This window comes from Ornithodoros turicata, chromosome 1 (genome assembly GCF_037126465.1).
Source record: "Ornithodoros turicata isolate Travis chromosome 1, ASM3712646v1, whole genome shotgun sequence".
Taxonomy (NCBI): Eukaryota; Metazoa; Arthropoda; class Arachnida; order Ixodida; family Argasidae; genus Ornithodoros; species Ornithodoros turicata.
In genome coordinates, this window is record NC_088201.1 from 139,696,627 (window position 1) to 139,701,976 (window position 5,350).

The window sequence follows — 5,350 nt, forward strand, 5'->3', positions numbered from 1 at the left end:
CGTGGAGGGGGTAGAGTGGAGAGTACTTTGAGTAAAGTGAGGTGAGGGCGGAGATTCATTTCGGAGCGTAGATATATTGACGTTCTCCCGGGAAGATATTGCTACGCAACCTGTGATCCTCGTGCGTATAGTTGTGAAGATCCACGAGTAAATATGCGTGGGGCGACGACATCGCTTGTTTATATGCGTCCAGAAAATACTCCAACCTTTTTCTGCCAAATAGCTGTTGGCCGAAATGTTCCATCTGGTGCACGCTGCGCACGGTGCGCCACAGGACGACGTAACTGGCGTTGTAGGATATTGTTCTAAAATGGCTACTGTCGAAAAAGATGTTTTGAACGAGTAAGAAGATCGACGCGTTGGCGTGGTGAGAACCCCGAATGAAAAGATCGGTCACCTCCTTCAAGGAACCGGCGTCGGTCATGTGATCGTCGACGACGATCAGCGTAGCGCGCGACGTGTCCCACTCTCGCGGTAGCTCCTTGGTAAATTTTACGGAGTCCCCGAATTCGTCCTGCATGCTCGGCGAAGCATATTTCTGCACGTAGAATATTTGTGACGGAGGCTTGTCTACCACGTCGTTCAGGTTCCTCAACACGTTAGCAACGAACGTAGATTTGCCGCACATGGAGGGACCGCTTAAGATACAGCGAAAGGGATGACGGAAATGAAAAGGTTCGGGGGAAGACATGTTGCGTGCGTACACGTTGCACGAAGAAAAAGAAGAGACTGAGACTCGAAGAGAAATGCATCGCTTTTATTTACACATCCTCGTCGTCGTCCTCTACATCGGAACTGCGTTCCCAATACAGATTGTCCAGGCTAAAGTTGGACTTCTTTTTCGCCAGTCTGTCCGCCGCTAAGATGCGGTCGAGCGTCTTCATCTTGTCCTGACACATTTCTTGACGTGCTTGCAACCATTCCAGACGGTGGACTTGAAAGGCTTCCTCCACGATGCCGCGTATAAATTCGCGAAGTTCTTCGTTTTTTGTCTTTTCCTTGCGACGACGAGAAACGCAGGAGAATAAACCACACATGGCGTTTTCCACGTATCGGTCAGAATGATGACGCGAGCGCGGTGCGCGCTGCCTTTATAGAGATAAACGCGCGCGCAAAGAACGGAGAATGAAAGCGAAACTGAAAAGCCACCCGTCGCCGCTAGGAGCACACGCGCAGCAGAGAGCCGAAACCGAAAACACCCGCGGCCGGCGCAGAGGGAGCTAGCAGCGCGCGCGCGCGCATGCGCGGACGGGTGGAGCAGAGGGCGCGCGCGCATCCATAGCGGCCGCTGCGCGTCGCCTCTCTCAGTTTCTCTCGGACCGTCGCGGAAGACGGACGTGCGCTCCGCGCGCTCGCTCAGTTTGTGGCTGCCTCTCGTAGGGGGCAGACGTGTGTGTTCTCCGCGCTCGCTTTCTGCCTGGAAGTTGCCGCGGGGGAAAAGGTGAGTGATTTGACGCGCTCCTTTTCTCGTATGTTTGCCGTGTTTAGCGGTGACCGCGCTCGTGCTAAGCCTTTTCTCGCATGTTTAGACTTGTTTTGCGGTGTCCAAGCCTGTTGACGCATGTTTAGCGATGTGTTGTTCCCGCCTTGTGTTAGCTGCGTAGTGTTGTGGTTAGGCCTAAGCGATCGTCCCCCCGTAAGCCTTTTTCCCCCGATGTGTACTGTTTTCTGTTTAGCAGTAGCGGTTAGACCTTTTCTCTCGCATGCCTAGACTTGTTTAGCAGTGCTGTCATTTTTACCTGCCGCTAGTATCTTGTTCTCTGTCTCTCTCCTCTAGAGCTATGATGGTGGCGCCATCTGGTGTGATGCCTTGCAACTAAGTGGCCACCTGTCGTCGATCTCTGCAACTACCCGACGTCAACAAGCACTGGTCACCCCGGAGCCGTTTCTTCGCCGCGGCATCGTTGATTTTCGAATAAATTGTTTCTCTCCACTCTATTTCTATCTTTTCATTTTATTTTCTACCTATTTTTTATTTTTTATCAGCTCAAGTAGCCGGCAACTCACATCTTCGTCTGGACGTGTCTTAGATGATCCCCAATTAGTGTAATGACTCCCTGAATGATCCTAATTACTGTGGGGGGTCCCAAATTGCTCTAATTGCTAATTAATGGCGTCCAGACGAAGATGTGACTTGCCGGATACTTGAGCTGATCCCATACTACTATCATCGTGGTGAGTATCAACCACTCATTAGTTTTGCTTTACCTTTGTCAAGACGCAAAGTTGCCTCTTGAAGCGGGCTTGCGTAGACGTGGTCTTGACATTGTTCAGGAGACCGCGCGCCTCTGAGTACAAATATGCAGAGAATCAATAACTGCAGACAGAGGCGTAGAGTTTTCATTTTCCCGGGGGTGGGGTGGGGGTGGGGGCAAGGGCGAAGTAAGTACTATGGCTGGGGGGGGGATATGTTTATTAAGAAAAAAAGAAAGGAAACGTAAGCCAGATGGGATGTCGGCTTGTTATTTCAAAAAAAAAAACGTGAACGGGGGAAGCCAAAAAAGGCAAAGAAAAAAGAAAACAAAACGAAGGAAAGGAAAGGAAAAGAAAAATGAGGAACACAAAACTAAAGCTGAAGAATCACACACTCTGGCTTGATCCTGTGATGTATGCAGATCTGGTATAGAAATAAGAGGAAGGAACAGCAGAAAAAACAAACAGAAAAAAGAAGAAACAGAGAGAACGTAAACAGTGAACATGTGCATTACTGGAGGCATTACGCCTTTGAAAACTGAGTGCAAAAAGAACACAATGTATTGAATCCTCGGTGTTTGACCCGAAATGCGCGCAATATAATGAATATGGTCAATGCAATGGAGCAGCGGGAGTTGAACCCGTTCCCAACGGATATGTGTTCCGAAGATCCTACCGTTACACCTCACTGGCAGCTGCTGGTACCTTTTCGACTGCCTCGTTTCATTGAACTGATTGCTTTGGGCGAAATTCAGGCTATGTGTTGTGTCACCCTCTGTGTTTCTTCGCCTCACCTTCTACTGCGATAATGAGTGGGGTGGGCGGATACATATTTTACAAATTGCAAGATGCATTTTTGGGGTTGGTGCCTCTTCGCTCTTTTGACCCGGGCGGTTGGTCTTAACGGGACTTCCCGGGGGAGGCGGCGCCCCCCCCCCCCCCCCGCAGTCGGCGCCTATGACTGCACACAGGAATTGGGGGCGAAGGCACATAGAGATGAGGGCCACTTTCGAGTAGCTTCGTCACATCTAGCACTATCCATTATCGCCTAGCGCACAATTGGCTTATGGAAAGCGCCCGGTCCATTAGCAAATCTCTTAATCATCACTACACTGGTCGCCGGTTGTGTGCATTCACGGATCTAATCTAATCTCATTTACACAAAGGGCCAACCTCCTTTAACTTCTGCTTCATTTTTCCATGAAGGTTTCTTATTCTAAGGTGCAAAATTTTCTGTCCACGTACCCCGTGAAGCAAGAAACTTGAGTCCATGTTTGTGCACTGGGGCCCTAGGTATAGCAGACTTCTTCACTCGTGTGCGAGCTGGATCCATATAATCTGCTTCTAGGACGTGCGCAGAGCACAACCTGTAACTGGTCTGCAATTGACTCCTTGCTTTGCCGAACACGTCGGGCCTGTTCGCATACAAAAGCCAGCTGTCGAACTTGGGTATCGCAAAAATGTGGTACCTCACAGACAAGCAAGAAAACAAGAAGATGAAACCTGTAGGTGAGAAAGGCGATAAAATAAACCTGCGGATAAAATAAAGCGGCATTCAATGCAGGAACAATTTCACACAAATTCCCTTACATACAAAATAAAACGTTAATTTACGTAAGATATACGTTGATTTACAACGCAACAATCAACTACGCAATCGCTAAATAAGCATAGTCTGTACAGCTGTTTGAGAATGCCGGGACATCCCTTTCATCCACAGGAATCCGGAAAAACTTTAGTCCTGGTGCTCTTCCAGAATTTTTGTACCATTTAACGGAACAGTAGACGTGTCCACAACGCCCACAAGGCATAATGGTTGTCAAAAAAACTATGTTTTCCGTCATTAGAGCCGTGTACGCGCGGAACAGCAAATAACCTGCTCTCGAGTGAGGAGAGTCGACGCTACCAACGGAAAACCTTGCAACGGTTTTATACAGCGGGCGCATCAGAAGTTCCGGTTTCACCTGCTGCTTCATCGGCCATGAGCATAGGTCACGTGATAATAAATTTTCGAGCAAGACAGAGGTGATTTTCATTTCATTAAACATTCTTGTGGTGAACCTTTATCCAAGGTTAAGAACAGTTTGCAAACGAAATCAAATTCTGCTGACGCGATCATAGCAACCCACCGAAGTGAGGGCGCTTTCTTCAATCTACCGTGGCGCCTCGATATGTTCGCAGTTTTTTATAACCAGGAATGTGACATTTTTGGAGGTCTGTATGCAGTATTTCGCTTCCAAGGGAAAAGCCGTCCTGTCTCATGGTACGTATTGTTGTTAAAGGAGCCATGAAATAACATTTTGAATTCCACGAAACCCAGCTTTACTCATCAATCAGTCTATCAGGAGCCACCATGCAATATATTCTCGCTGAACGTTGCCCCAGCCGTGCGAATTTTAATTTACCATAGTGCCCTGATGGATGAGTCATGATGAGCGGTGTCTCGTGACATTGGAGGTCTTGTTCGAACTGCAGGCGTGACGTAAGGAGATCTGTGTAAAGTAGCATTAGCGTAGCAAGCAGCCAGAGTTATCCTTTCCCACTAAATATGTTTTATCTGCGGGCTCGGCAGGGCGCTATTTGGGGCGTACTGCATACATCATGAGGTGTCCTCAACCTCACTCATTCATTAGCATGCTCTGAGGATAAGTAGAGTGGTCTCTATAATGCGTGCAGATGGAAGTCCTATCCCGCTCGCTACAGGTTAGCTGCGGCCATCACTCTTGTGGAAGATCGCTTTGAAGGTATCGCACAATATGCTGCACTTGTTATAATATGCACCAGCTTTGGAGATAGTCTTTACCCAGATTCATTCGATAATGTCTAGTAGTTTTCGAGATGACGAGCATAAAGCCACCGCACGCTTCGGCTTTTAGGTATGTAATACATTAGAATGACGTCGCAACCTTTTTGCAGCAAGAGCTAGGTATAAATCTGTCACGGGAACAGTCAACCATAGTCTCCGTGCATAGGAACTTCCGTGCTTCTCAACTCTGGCACATCGCGTTCCAGCTAAAACAAAGTGGCATGAAAACAACCCCAATAACCCTCAGGTGGGCATAAGCAATCCACAGGCGGACCGCTGTGGCGTCGCTCATGATCTCACTCGTCTCGCGACGCAAACCCCCATTCCTTAATATTAAAACGCTCGTGAGCA

General features: G+C 48.3%; 1 long non-coding RNA gene across 1 annotated transcript; it reads left to right on the forward strand.

The window, feature by feature from the left end:
• The first annotated feature begins 1,336 nt into the window (after window positions 1-1,336).
• LOC135369931 (uncharacterized) lies at window positions 1,337-1,938 on the forward strand. The gene is made up of 2 exons (XR_010415159.1): window positions 1,337-1,441; window positions 1,778-1,938. It is a non-coding gene; the product is annotated as an uncharacterized LOC135369931 (long non-coding RNA).
• The last annotated feature ends 3,412 nt before the right edge of the window (window positions 1,939-5,350 follow it).